General features: G+C 35.6%; 1 long non-coding RNA gene across 2 annotated transcripts in view; it reads left to right on the forward strand.

Moving 5' to 3' along the window:
- LOC150103023 (uncharacterized) overlaps positions 1 to 15,302 on the forward strand; it is a 327,791-nt gene that overhangs the window by 96,619 nt on the left and 215,870 nt on the right. Inside the window, exon 3 of one of the 2 annotated variants that reach the window (XR_016548797.1) lies at positions 12,314 to 12,747. The exons of the other annotated variant lie outside the window; for it this stretch is intronic. This is a non-coding gene — a long non-coding RNA (uncharacterized LOC150103023). The remainder of the gene's footprint in view (positions 1 to 12,313; positions 12,748 to 15,302) is intronic. 2 annotated transcript variants of the gene reach the window in all.

Raw genomic sequence — 15,302 nt, forward strand, 5'->3', positions numbered from 1 at the left:
ATGTGACTGAAATACATCAGTTGCGCTTCTCAAGACCGAGGCAGATGAAAGACACTTGGAACGCAGGTTTTTTGTGGGGAGAAAAGGAGGGGATAATAGCCTTCTTCGATCCAAAAGCTATCAAATGCCACTTAAATAGTCCATAAAACACAATTGAGCTGTGCGTTTGATGTACGCACTGCATCACGATATGCGTAATTAAGCATACATATCATATAATGGGGTCCGCGCGGTTAGCCTAGTGGCTTTGCGCTTCTCAACCATGTGCTTGGGGAAGAAGTGTCCTAGGTTCGATTCCCGTCAGCGACGTGAGGAACTTAAGGATCTTCCTCAGCCATAGCCAAGTTAGCCGGTCTTGGGTATGGACAGCAGGGTTTTTTCCACCAGTTTATCTGGGGTTTTTCATCCCGCAAGCAGCCAAACTGGCCCTGTGAACATACAGGCTACAGTCATTAGATATAGTACGACAAGGAAGGCAACGGGAAACCACCTTGCTCATAGTCATTTCCCTAGTATGGTAGCATATATAGCTACCCACCACCACCACCACCAGCCATATGGCTGAGGGAATAGAATATCATATAATGGCGTTTCTAACATTGCCGAATATGAAGTTGCTCGTTACATAGATTTTTAAGGAACTTCAGTATCATCCGTAAAAGAGCTAATGATTGACGAAAAGAACATACATTGGTATAAGTGATTATAACAGCAACTGCTAACAATCTAAAAACTCTTATGCTGAAGTAACTGATTAGTTCTAGTTGTTAATTTTAGTCAAGTGGATGTGTTCAGTTATTTGGGCTCTAAATGTGCTTTGAATACTATGATTTCTAAATGTTATGCAATGTCCTTCTACACTGACCACTTCTGATTTAATCTCGACTCGACCGTAAATTATAGTCAAGACGACCACAGCTGCAAGAAAGTTAAATCGTACAGTAAGAAGATGAGTCATATTCCTCAGGCTTCCTTAAGATAAATTAACTTTAAAACAGGAGAAATTAACTTTCTGTGTGCAAGGATTTTAACGTCCAGTTCCACCGTATGGACATTGGATCATGCATGACGAGCAAATTATCATGCATCATCCAATGAAACATGATAAAAATGAAGTATTTACGTGAGATCGTCAATTTGGGATTTCATTCTCTCTCTCTCTCTCGTGTATGTGTGTGAGAGAGAGAGAGTGATAGAGCGCACAGTGCCTCTTTTCATTAGGCAGTATAGACGTTAGTAAATATTGTCATTCTCGATTTCCAGGATTGTGAGGTCAAGAACCCATCTTGTGGGATAGGGGATATGTTGCAGTTTTATTATTTTTTAATAATTTAATGCTGGGGGGGTGAAGATAAAGCAAATGAACTACTCGTTATTTCCATGCCAATTATTTCTAAGGTGAACTATTTCTACATCTCGAAACCTGGATACACGAGAAGTATAGTTGAACCAAACCACTTCATGCCATGAAAGTGCGATGTCAGCGTTAAAAAAAAAAGGATGAAAGTTAAGAGATCCCATTCAATCCACAGAGACTTACGTTTATATGAGAAATGACAAACTGATTACATTCTGTGCAAACCAACGAAGGCTTAGTGATAATCTCTTTCAAAATGTACAAACTACTGTATGCACTGAACAAATGATGTGCCAAACAAGGCTTCTAGCCATGGTCATGTAGACATCCTATTGTTTTCAAAATAATAATAAAAAATTATAAATAAAACCGCAATAACTGTTAGTGTAATAGCAGCATTTTGCGTTACTCTCTTGACTTCCCTTACGAACCTTACGGATTTTTACGAAATTTTTACACCACCAAATTACACCACGAAATATTTTTGCTACAATTACTGGTCTAGTAATATAATTACTGGACATATGAAATTGTTTTAAGAAGAAAACGCTTCAATCAACAGTGTTTTTTCCCCTTCTCTTAAGAATGATCATACAAAAAATGTTCAATGATTATCCAGTCTCTTATCTTCGCTGTCTCTTTTCTATCTCTTGTGTTTGCCTGTGATTATAAGTATTTGCATTCATTTCATGAAAGTACAATACAGTATATATAGTATCGTTCATTAGTCTTCTACTCATGTGCTTATAGGAAAAGTTAGCTGAGCAAAGCTCTGTTTACATGGATTCTGTAATGTTGCAGCTTTATCGAGAGTGTTGAGAGATTTGTTAAGCGATGAAGTAAGATTACAAGTAAACAGCATCCTACTTTAATGCGTGGAGCTGATGTGTGAAATCCTCTCCGGGCTTCGTCGAGATCCTATTTATTACGTGCTTCGGTACGCTTTGAGATTAAACCTTCTTTAGAGAAAATAAAGATTTTATATATATATATATAGTGCTTAATTCTGTAGAGACATTAAACACAAGTAACTGTTGTTTCTTTTACTTATTCTTTGCATTTCCAACTATTAAAATTCTGCATGTGTTTGGAATCGTTTTTGTATCTTGCATCGTCAATGAATATTCATCGTACAGTTTGATGGGGTGAGAAGAGGTATGCAAAAAATCTGTTAAACATGAGACTATATACTCTCGTTAGGTTGAAGTGAAGTTATTTTTGACCTTTGTTTAAATATATTGCATGCATGTCTCTAAATTTCTTGCCCACCTCTAACTGCGCACTTGCATTGGATATGCATACAGTACACACTGTTCATCCGAACTGAGATCTATAAATTGACTTTTTATTGCATCTTGCGTTATCAACATTTATTTAATCGGGTTTCTATCAAATTTGTTTCTCCTTACTTGGAAACACATCAGTGACACATTTGGTCCTTTAGTCACTGTCTAGTCTAAACATCAGCAAAATTGTTGGTATGACTTCATTCGAGTAAATATCCCTTCGTACAGGATGTTTCAAATACTCGTCATGTTTTCGTTCCTGGGCGAGACAGTGCAAAGTCTCGCAAAGAAAAACGACTCTTATCTCTCTCTCTCACTCACCATGTGAACTTCAATATAACCGCCCAGTTCTTCTCAGCACTATCACATACTTGCGATGCTGAATTATGTTGAACTTAATGTTCACTGCAATATGCCATTAGGATGTATGGCACACCTTTTTTGTTTTAAATAAATTTTCCCTTCCGTCAGCTATTTAGTTAATGCCCAAAGACATTTTTAGAGTTTTTTCATTTACTAGAGCTGGTAGTTAATGATTACTATTTTCGAGTAGTTTTTTTGAGGTATTAATGTAAGAAATCTTTCATGATGATGCCAACCTGATATGCATTTCTTGATATACATAAAGGGTTTTGTTTCTCCCTGTAGTAAGGAAGAGAGAGAGAAAAGAAAAGACAAATTTAGATAGTCATAACCTACACTTAAGTTATTGAAACACAAATTTCCTAGGATGTAGCAGTTTTTTCTTAGTACAATTGTTTCCATTTGTGACAACCTGAATCACACTAATGCTTATTTGAAATTGGTGTAAAACGGTTGTTGATTTTCACTCATTTGATAATTACTCAAGTAAAAGTGCATTATTATAGCCCACAGTCACATGGTCATATCTACCATCGGTAGGGGAGTTATATTAACCCTTTTCTCTTTATGCATTGTGTACTATATATGTTGCAGTTATTGTCAAAATAAAAACGATTAAGTGGAAGAAATTATATCTTTTGGATACTTAACAAGCCTAGCACTGTGTTAACTGTTCTATTGAATGGTCTGTTTTATCTCTGGCTGTCACTACGAGGTCACCGACACTCAACTTTCGATAACATGGGTAGTCTTCCATAGTGTTGTCTGGAAGTTCTCTTGCCAGCCCATCGCTTAAAGCACGATGTGTTGGAGTTAGTTTTTTTTTTTTTCCTTCTTTCCTTAAGACAGGTGTTTCAGCCTGTCCTCTGTGATGTGACATCTTTGTTTGGTCTGTGCGGGAGACATCCTCCCGGTAAGACCCTTCAGTCTCTAACTCTGGATGGCATCGTAGGGGAGGCATCCCGCATGGCTGTGTCAGTTGTCACTAGGCCCTCCGGTGAGACCCTAACTGTCTGTGCCTTTTATGAAAGTGCATTTTTTTAAAAATATATATTAGTATTTTCGAACTGCAGGACGGAAACTTCTCATTAATAACAGATCAACTATATAGTAGACAATAATATAAAGTGAAAATTTCATAGATGTTAAATATTCAGGTGAAATAATTTATTTCAGATAAAAAAATAGAATCAATTAGTTGATTGACAAGATATGTTCTTGTCAATCGACTAATTGATTCTATTTTTTTACATAAAAGGTGAACTTTTTTTTAACCGAGTTAAGTTTTATGCAGATTTTGCTCTCAAAATTTGATTGTTTCGTAAGAGCAGCTGCGTTAAAAGTACAAATTAAATTTTATTCAAAATTGGGTTTCATAGTCTCATTTTGATCTATACAATGACTTCTCATGACAAAAATAGGTCCAATGTGCAAAGAGAAACAGTTTGATCCTCTTTGGAGATACGATGGCTTATTACTAAGTTCATAATTGGGTTGGCTAATGTACTTATTGTCATTATGAATACAGAAATAAAATATTGGTAATGGGTGAAACGCAGATTCGATTTTATATAAGTTGCTTTTCGTAAATTCTTGTAAACTTTGTAGTAATCATTACTGAAGAGTAGGATGAAAGACAATGTCCACTGGACCTCAGGACCCAGATGATTTCATTTTATTTGTAGGGAAAGTGTTTTCTATTTGAAAAATTAAAGACACGATGAATTAAAGAGGAGGAAATGGGGGGGGGGTCACGTGTAACATCAAGTTCACCTACAGGTGATACGCATTAAAGCGGCCAGGTAACACTCATTAATCTCAGAGTATGGCGAAGCATTTAACCCGTGGCCTTCGAGTTGCTTCTTGTGGAATGGGGAAGAGAAAACTTTCAATGAAGCGCTAGACATGCACTCGCGCTCTTGTTTGCGCATGTGTGAATAAGCCTTGTGTTAGGATTGGTGAGGAACGAGTTATAATGATTGATTGTATGGTTACTGCTTTTCAGCTAGCTCTCTAAAGATCTTGGACGAGAGCGCCATTTTGATGTGTGTGCGTGCGCGCGTGCTCTTCGAGCTGCTCTTTATTTTAAAAAAACATTAATCGATTTCTCTTTCTGTGTTTTATCTCTTATTGGTCAGTTTTCCGTCCACATTGACTACAGTATTGTAGTCAATGTGGACTCATGTACTGAACTACTCTACAGTAGTTCAGTACATGATGGAAATGCCGATGATATTCATTTAAAATTGAAATTTAAACTACAGAACTGTAATTGTCCTAATTTATTTTTAAACTAGAAAGTCGTCATTGTTTTGTGATAAAAGCTCATTTTCAGATGACTGATATAGGCTGTAGTGTTTTAGAAATTTTAAAGATTCTAAGGGCACGCATTAAAACATCTTTTCTTTTAAAAAAAGAATTAATCACTCATTTAATATTTATTTAGTTTTTCTTTACTATCATGTCTTTTCCCTTCAGGAGATAGAGGATCTGTTCATTATATAATAAATAATAGATGGAGCATACACAGTTTGTATGTATGCTCCAGATAACATTTCATAATCTTTCTCTAGTGTACTAAATACTTCTATAATGCTTGTTTTCTTTGCAGACATTATCACTTCTTAATTAGGTGCTGTTGATGAGAACGTTATCTTTTCAAACGTTGTTCTTCAAGTACTAAATTTACATCTGTGTTCAAGTTAGTTATGACGGGATGAAGCGCCTTAGTTGATAAGTTGTTCTGTAATGTCAACGCTTTGTGGGAACAGCGTTAGCCTTGCCGATTTCTTAGCTTCCTGTCATTGTCTCTGAGATATTCTTAACTGGATTTGTACTTCAGCTGGGGCGGTGACTATCAGTGATGGTCATGAGGTCATGGGATATATATTGCATTTAATTTTTTTTTCTGGGATAATATTTTTTTCCCCTGTAGAATCTTTAAACGCTTCATAGACCAATTTTCTAATATAATTTATCTGACTTTTAAATAGCTAATACCCCTATCCTATCCTCTTCAGTGCCTCCTACCGTGGAAGGCGTAAGGATTGCTTCAGTAATGGATTTCGTGGAATATGTCACTACACGTTCAAACGATGCCACCATTTTTAATATCTCCAACTTGATGTCAATTTTAATTTCTTCCTAATATACTCCTAATTATTCTTTCTTCTCGTCCTGCTTCCTATCGATAATTCTTACCCGTGTTCATAAAATGAAATATGGCTCATTATAGCTTAAAAAGCAAACCTAGGAACTCAGGAGAAACGGATCTGGATGAAGTTCGGTATTGGTGCAGGAAAGAATTTCACTGGGCAGCTGATTCAAGTCCACTCTATTCGCAAAAATAGGTGTGCGCCCTGTGGACTACTTCAAAACAAGTATCCAGTCGATTTGGACATTTCATTTGAAAAATGACATCTACCATCTGTCCCTTATATGCGGCAGGTGCCATTTACTATTTTCCCTAATCAGTTTTTTCTAATTAAGAACAACATACAAACATAGCCTCATGCTTCAGGGTTTACGAACTGGTCGTTCAGCTAATTAAATAGAATAAGCTAGTTCAGATTTTGCGTAAACTATTTGTTGCTCTTCATTTTAATCGACGACTGTGCAAACAGTAAAATTGATATGTAACGCCAAAACTTATTTTGACAGTCGCGTGGCTGCACTCTTTAATAGCTTGTGTGAAGATTCGTTTCGTTTTAATGCATGTACTAGCGATAGATTTAGGTACTTAAATACAGTTCAATTTTCCTAGAGGAAAGCTCCTGCACGATTTTTTTTTTCTTTTCCATCATTGCTATTCCACAAAATTCAACAGTGCGAGAAGTGGATAAAAGTTTCAGCGAATTTAACTAAAAGGGACTAGCGAAAACTGTCAGAGGGGTTTTCAGGAGTCCAAGTTGAGCAGAATGGGGGATGAATCATTCTTAGGTCACTGACCGAGTCCAACTCATTTAAGCCTGGTGGGATGTCATGGATTCCTGACACGACTGGTTTATCTGTCTTGAGGCAGGGGGGGGGGTGAAATACGCCTTTCGCTTCCGGCTGTTTAACTTAACTATGCCCTTTTCCAACAAAACTGTTTAATGATCATCAGGATTTATATTGTATTGCCTGAACGCTGAAAGTGGTTCAGAATAATATGATTTTCCCCACTACTGGTATTGACAACCGGTATACTGTACATCGCTAGGTAGTGAACAGATGCAAACAAAATATCTCAGTGCTTTCCAGGTCCAGTGTTAATAAAAAAAAAAAAAAATTGTCTTTGATAAATTGTAACATAATGATGCTAACTGGCGCTAAGAGTTATGAAGAGATAAAAAGGAGGTCACAAGACAGGATGTTGTGATGTGCTGCTATAATTACCAATCTTCGGATTGATGCACCGAAGAAGAAGAAGAAGAGAAATTGTTGAGATAACGAATTGCAAAAGTCATCGATTGAAATTATTTGTTACACGGAAATTTAATAGACCGTTTCATCCTCGAATTTATAGTTATTTAGAATTTAACGCTTACATACCAGTTCTAAATTTGCTTAATGCTAAACGAAGATACCTTTCACACTGTAAAAGAAATTGAAATACTGATTAAAACGTGATATAAAAGAAATTTATCAATCAAGTCATCAATTTCGGTTAAGCAGTATGCTAATTTATACGGAAATTAGTGGATGATGACAATTGTCACTTAAACAAGCATTTTCTTGACGGTTCTAAACCTTTGAATTTAAAGCTTTTAACCTTGTCTTTGACTTATAGTACTTTAGCAGTGTAGTCGCCAAGAAACATATGCTCCTTTTTTTTTCGTAAAATTCTGGTTCGAATCCTGTCTAGTATGCGAAGATCTTTTATAAGAAGTTTTCACTAGAAACAGTAGCAGGAATTTTTCCTTTGGAAACTCAAATTTTATTTATTTCTTGCAAAACATGGGCAAATACACCAGTTTCGTAGCATTAGTTACTTCTGCCATAATTCCAAATGAAACGAAATCACGACTTAGACAATTTTCAATGACATCTAAGTTCAGTTGATATCTGACTCAAGTCATACAACTGTTTAATAAACTGTTATGATCAGTTTATAAACTGATCATAAACTGTTTTTTAACTGGAGTTTTTATGATAACGAGCTGTCGTAGGCTATTCCTTCACCTCCTGCTGTGAAAGATTCTAACTACAAAAAAAAAGTTTTGAATATCATGATTATATAACTCGTTCATGATGTCATCTCCAGCTGTAGGTCACACAAACGATTGACTTCATCTTGTTTGGTCCCGTTTCTTAAGTCCTTTTATGTTATTTTAACTTTGTCCTGTCGGTTCTGTAGGTACACAAAAGGGTCTGTCGGAGTCAATCAACGATCGCAGTAAACTCCATCCTCTAATCTCCGGGGGATCCCTCGGTCAATAAACCTTAGCATCGAAAGTATTTCGGTTGCCTCTTGGCATTCTTTTATTTTCGACAGGCGTTTCTAACGAGACTGTATAACGGTGAACCACAGCCCCGAATACTTAGTATTTGAGTGCAGTTTTTGTGTGTGGATTTTATTAGTTAATCATCTGGGAGTTCCAGCTTTGAAGGCATGTGCATACACATACTCACACAGTAAGGGTTATCTTGTCTACAGAATATGGTGATCAATGCACTAGAGCTATATGGCCCAACACGATGAAAGTGATGCATTTCATACGAGTGAAGGATGTTCGCAGTTAGGAAACTGAAACTAATATACCACTGAGGAAAGGTGGATGCTTTCGGTTCGTCACTATTCAGCCCAGTATTCTAATAAATCAGCAACAGATTTCAGACTTACGGTATTGACACGGAGTTTGATATTTCAGAGTAGTTCTGTAGCGTTAGCGTTGAAGTTGCTTGGTTATTTCGACAACCCCGTTATTGAAATATATCCCTATAGTGCATAAGCACTATAGGTGAGAATAAGGGTAATATTATCCCGGAATCTTATTTCAGACACTTAAACACAGATCGTTTTCTAGGCACTTCCCACCTCTATTTTGCCTTTCGTATGATGTCATGCAAATATAGTAGCTGCAATAGCCAATAAGTTTGGGGAGGGGCAACCTGTATTATAGCACAGCCTTGAATATTTGTATAGTACAACTTAAATTTTTACATTAATTGCACTCATGGATTTGGTCCATCAAATACTACAAGGAGTTTGGACGATTCCGGACTTGGTAATTGCAGTTTCTTTTGTTGAAAGCTATCGACGGACAGATACTTTCTCCATCTGGAGATTCGACTTAACATATTCTAGATTGAATAGAGTACTGGCTGCAGCCTGTTAGTTTTAGCACGCTGTAACGAATGATATAGTATAAGACAGTCACTCTCCAGAAACTCATACTCTTATGCCTTCATTATTTTAGAAAGGATACACGAACACTATCAGTAATAAAGAGTACGTATATCATGTTTACAAGTTAAAATATTAAATCATTGGATAATAGTCGATGTTTTTAACAAGTCTGGTAATGTAACGGGGGTTTCTGTCAGACTAGCTGGACCATAATCATGTTGGTATAACCAAGTAGCTTACCAATGCTGTTTCCGGAATGTTACGATTCTCAGTTGTTGCTATAAGGCGAATTTTTCTGAGACATTAAAGCCGAGATCTTGCACACAATAAGCTCCCATATTTACCTCGTGTGTTAATCTACCAAAAATGATAATGAACTCCTTTAAAAAAAAAATAAGGTCTACTTGCAGATGTGCAAAAGGCGATCAAGTTCACCTTAAGTATTATTATACTTAAAAGTAATAATCTTATTTACTATTAACGGGAAATATTGTAATGTGTTTCGTTTATAATTATCATCTAATAAATCAGTAGTTCAATTCTTCCTATCAACGCGCTATTTTGTTTTGGATTTTTTGAGGGTTCTCCGGATAGTCTTACTTTTTTCCCCAGTTTAGTGCACCATTAATATCAAAGAATTCTCATTATGTAGTGAATGCACCGCTGCCCGTATTTAAAGTAACTGCTGAATAATCTCATGCCACACGTTCATAATAAGGTGATTGATATCGAAAATTAGCTCTGTAGTTCGCTTTGCGCAATCTCAGATCATTCAGTGCATGTTAACTTAATACAAATAAACTCATCGTTATGAGCTGCACATTATATACTTGAAATATGTTGTATCCACTTTGCCTTTAGCATACATGATTGGATTTTGCCAATGAAATTCTAGTTTTCTTTCATAATCTGGAATATCAGCTCACTTAAATGGATTACCTAAGGTGATTTCTGCCCACCCCCGTCAGGACTAAACTTTAACTAAAACAAGCTTATAAAGTTATCCATGCTTTATACCAGTGCTTCCCAAACTTCTGGATGTCAGGTCTCCCTTTGGAAAAATTAAAATATTTCACGACCTTCCCTTGAAAAAAAATCGTAAGATATATATATATTCTTATAATATTTATTGTATTTATATTCAATACAAAATATACACGGCGAATATTGCAAAAATCAAATGCAAATATTACATTTTTAGCATCTTACATACACATTTGACATGGCACATTATCTCATATTTTTATATAGATAGATGTATTGTTATTGTACATTTGCAGTAGAAGCACATAAACGTAATACGATTAGTAATAAAGAAAGAATTAAAAACCTCAAAGAAGTTCAATAACAATTCAATGTGATGGATGTGTTTCAATACTGCTACACAAAAGGTCAATATCCGGTGAAATAATTGAAACTGCAATTCTTAGATTTCTTCTTTGAAATGAAACTTATATGAATAAGCATATATTTAGCAATATTCATTAAGTGCCGAAATACGCAGGAAACAAAATTTGTGAACCGGCACCAATGTGTGATTTTTTTTCCATTAAAATATAAAAAATAACAAAAAAGAAATAATAAATAATTAAATACGTTTCTTTTAAGATAAAAACAATCTAATTAGTCTTAAAACATTTTAAATTTGTTTTCATTATTTCACGCCCCCCCTCAAAAAAACCTACGTCCCCCAAGGGGGCCGCGGCCCACAGTTTGGGAAGCGCTGCTTTATACTGTACCTGATTTTCGAATCCTCCACTTCTGAAGATTCGAAAGCTTGGATCCCATTATCTGTCACTTAACGAATTATCGACACAAGCCACTTCCTTCCTGTTTTAGGTTATATATTTTTTCCCTTCGTTTACAAAACAAACACCGAACTAAACGTATGTATATGTTATTAACTTATGTACGTATCCTAATTGAGAAACTTATTATAGCACTGTATGCTTGTATGAAGTTAAACGTACGGAACTACAAACGCTGTTGGTTTCTCAGTAGTTAATTGATTTTACTGCATAAAGATTTTCAACATTTTTTATATAACATGTAGGAGGGGAGAGAGAGAGAGGATATCTCTTTGTGAATATGAGAACGTTTGCAACACAATCTTTATGAATTATGATATATGTATGTGGAACTATATTCACTCGAAAAATAACTTTGATACCAATATGAATAGTGGGTATTAGTCAGAACAGCTAGTTTGTGCATACAAATTCACACAGATAATCATTTGTGCATTTTTATAGGAAGATAAAAGGAAAAAAATTAATAAAGTGAACCCATGAAATCCTCACACGCAAAATTTCACTTAATTGCCATTATAACAAAATATCGGAAAAGATTCATGGGCGTTCCCTGAGCTCTATACATTCAAAAGAAAGATTTGAAGGGTACTGCTCCCGTCGTGCGAATTGGGAATAAATTGAGTCACCTTCATCTGTTAAATTTACACTTTAGTTTTTTTTTTTTTTCCTCTCTCTCACAGACTGCAAGAGAACCAGAAGCAGATAGAAGAAGGGTACTTCATCCTCTTGTGTGAAGACAAGGATGAATGATCATATGGACACAATGAGGCATGAATACTGGATCCTTAACTTGTCATTTTTTTCTTTCACACAATAATAATGACGTCCATTGTTAGTTACAGTTGTTTTTCATTCATCCTAAGGATAACTTATGGTTGTGATAGGAAGAACGGGGGGGGTAAGAGAGATTGAAGAGGTCCGCTATTTATAATATAATGAGAGATTTATGACCTACAAAATATTTGATTATTAATGCATACAGAGATGTTAATATTCCATACAAAGAGTCAATGGCTCTGTTATGTACAAGATTGGATCCTGTAAGTATTTGACTATCAGAGGTTATAGTTATTTTGATTTGTTTCCTATTTACTCTGAATGAAACTCCAAAATATTAGGTAAATCTTTGTTCATTGGTGATTAATTTGGAATTCTGATCATATAGGTTGACAGCCGTAGTGGCACATGTGCAAGAGAAGCGCTGGGTGACATCGCACATCAGATAGTGGAACATCTCAATTGAAGACTAACCTGTTCGGTTCGTCCGCCTGTTATTTTGTATTATATTTATGGCGAAGTGGACCCGCAATGAATTCACCTACCAGTTCTACCAGTTCCGTGTTACTGTAAGTGAGTTTGCATATACGTTAACATCAGCAAAGTTATCTAGCTGGACCAAACGATAAATGAAGTGCTCGAGGGGAAGTGCCTGGCGACAGGGGTCTGCTTTGATTTCCCCTTTCGTCCACTAATAACCTCGAGCTGTTTGCAACTCAAGTTTGGGAAAGTAGAGGCGTACAAGTTGTTGAACAGCCATTACAAACCATTAAGATAGCTGGAAATATTCACGAGCAACTGTTACTTCCGGTTTGATCAACGGTAAGATTCCTGTAGTGTTTCGTTTATAAAATTTTAGCCATCTTTTTATCAACTTGTCATTAAAACAAACAGAAATGTAGATTAATACTTAATGTTTATTTACTTTTGTTATGAAAATTTGTATGATGTATAACAGTATCAATAATGATCAAATATTTCATAAACGAAGTTATTGGTATATGATAGATCGGAGAGATTTCCTTAGATACTGAGAATGTATTACATGTTTCCTTGTCAGAAATAGCTTTAACTTTTTTTTCCACATCACAGAACGGCGACAAGTCATACTTCAACTTGCATTCTTTATTTATGTGATTTCATAAGCATTAATATTCTAGTCAATTCATTAGTTGCCAAATGTACACTGTCTGACAAGCTTATTAGGTACAGCCATGGAATCACTTTCTTCCGAGACAGACGGGCCACTGAATTGTGCCTTTAGGTACAATACGCGCCCAGTGGTTTACGGAGAATGGTCCACCAACCTTAGGCAGGCATGTTGTCAGAGGCAGCAGCTTGTTGATGTGAGAGACCAGAGGAGAAATAAAAGAATCGTCCAGTCTAAGAGAGCATAATTAGCACAAGAACACCGCTACTGGATAGATACTTTTGGAGTATGTGCGTATATGGAGGATCTCCTAATCTGACAAATCCATGTTTTAGTTATTCCACACCAATAATAGTGAGGGATTGACGATAGCGGCATGAATGAGCCCATCATGATAGGACGAATGATAGTGTACTGGTGTGATGACTTTTTCTTGCCATATGATATATACCTTGATCTCACCGGAGAGAAATCTGTATCAGTGTTTAAGTATTATTACTAAAACTTTGTTGCCATGCTAAATTGCAACAAATTTTCTACGTGGCCTGAATTTGTTCATGTGATGTTTTTTATGTACTTATTTTTAATGTATATTTTATTTATTTTTTATATTAGTGATGAAATTCTTTGCAAAATTTGGTTTATGTAATCTGTCTGAACTAGAGCGATATAATTATTTTGTTATGCATTTGACATTCCTGATTATCTTATTTCTGTAGAGTGCTGCAGAGGGAGAAGAGCTTTCCATTATTCATACCGCTCTTCGAAATGTACTTTACTAAGGTATTCAATGATATTATTCTTACAAACCGGGGTTCTCCTTCACTACCTTGAGTTTCTGCGAGTTTTATTCCTCTTATTTTATATTCTTAACACTTCACCATCCCTATTTTAATACTTCAATACAGTGAAGAATCCCCCCCCACTCTACAATTGGTTCTTCTCTGTTTATCCAAACCGTAAGTGGATGGATGATGAAACATACCCCCATGGTTCGAAATTTTGTGCGTTTGAATCTGATCGTTTACGTGAGGAAAATTACTCCGAAGGGACTCTTTTGCAGTTTGTGAGTTAGTAGGTCTCGTGGAGGTAGAAGGGCATTTAATCCCGTAAACAGAAAAACCGGTGTGAGACCATGTCTTGCGGTCTAGTTGTGGACTAATTCTAAATGTACTGAGCTACTTCCGTTCTTGAATAACTGTATTCTGCTTATAGTCAAGATAATGCGCACTGGTTCTCATATGATCATTATGGAGTTGACAGCGTCTTACTTGAACTCAATTAGACAGGACGACAGCCAGGGAGAATAGAGAAATTCATGTAATTGTCTTTAAATACATATTCACATGATGATTACGAAGTCTGATGATCGTATTTGAATGAACAGACTATAAGCTATCAGTATATGTTTCTTATTTCTTAACTTTGCGTGTGATCGTGCTTGCAAATTATCAGTAAAAAAAAAGCCAGCATTCTATGCATAATTCTCTTAGCTTTCATTTTAAACAAATTGATGCTGTTTTGTTGAAATTAATGCTAAAGATTTTTCAGACACATTGTCATTAAAATCTCGTGTCCAGCAGAATATACAAAACCTGTAAACTAGAATTTGTATAGTTTTTATTATAATTTGTAATCACATATTCAACTCCACGCACGGACACGAGAGAGAGAAACTGCAAAACCAATAGCACAACTGCACCTTGTGATAATTTGCATAAATATTTGCATGAGTATCAAATGGTTATCAAGAGTCATTGACTAGGCTTATTAAAGTAATCATTAGGATCCAAATTTAACCTCTCTTAACTCCTTTATCATATTAGGATCCGACACTTTAATTCAACATTCCACAGGACCAAACTTGCAAAAATGGATAATCAAATCCAATTAATGAAAGAACTAGATCACTTTGAAAATATTAAAAAAAAAAAAAAAGTTATTTGTCACTTTCGCCATAAATATCTATAGAGACCCCATCATTCAATCGATTTCCATCCAGTTTAAAATATCGTCGTTTCATGCACGGCTTAGAATTGCCCGAGAATTTAGCCATAATATTTATGACTAAAAGTTAAATCTAACTTTAAAACAAAGTGAGCCAAATAGTTAATAAAATAAAATAGAAAGTTGGCTGCAGATTTAGAAACAACTCACTCGGCTGACATTAGTGATTAATTGAAAATTCCAGCAACTGAATAAATTTCAAAATATTTATTCGGCAGTT

This window comes from Typopeltis vanoorti, chromosome 9, assembly GCF_054136105.1.
Source record: "Typopeltis vanoorti isolate ZY-2024b chromosome 9, IOZ_Tvanoo_1.0, whole genome shotgun sequence".
Taxonomy (NCBI): Eukaryota; Metazoa; Arthropoda; class Arachnida; order Uropygi; family Thelyphonidae; genus Typopeltis; species Typopeltis vanoorti.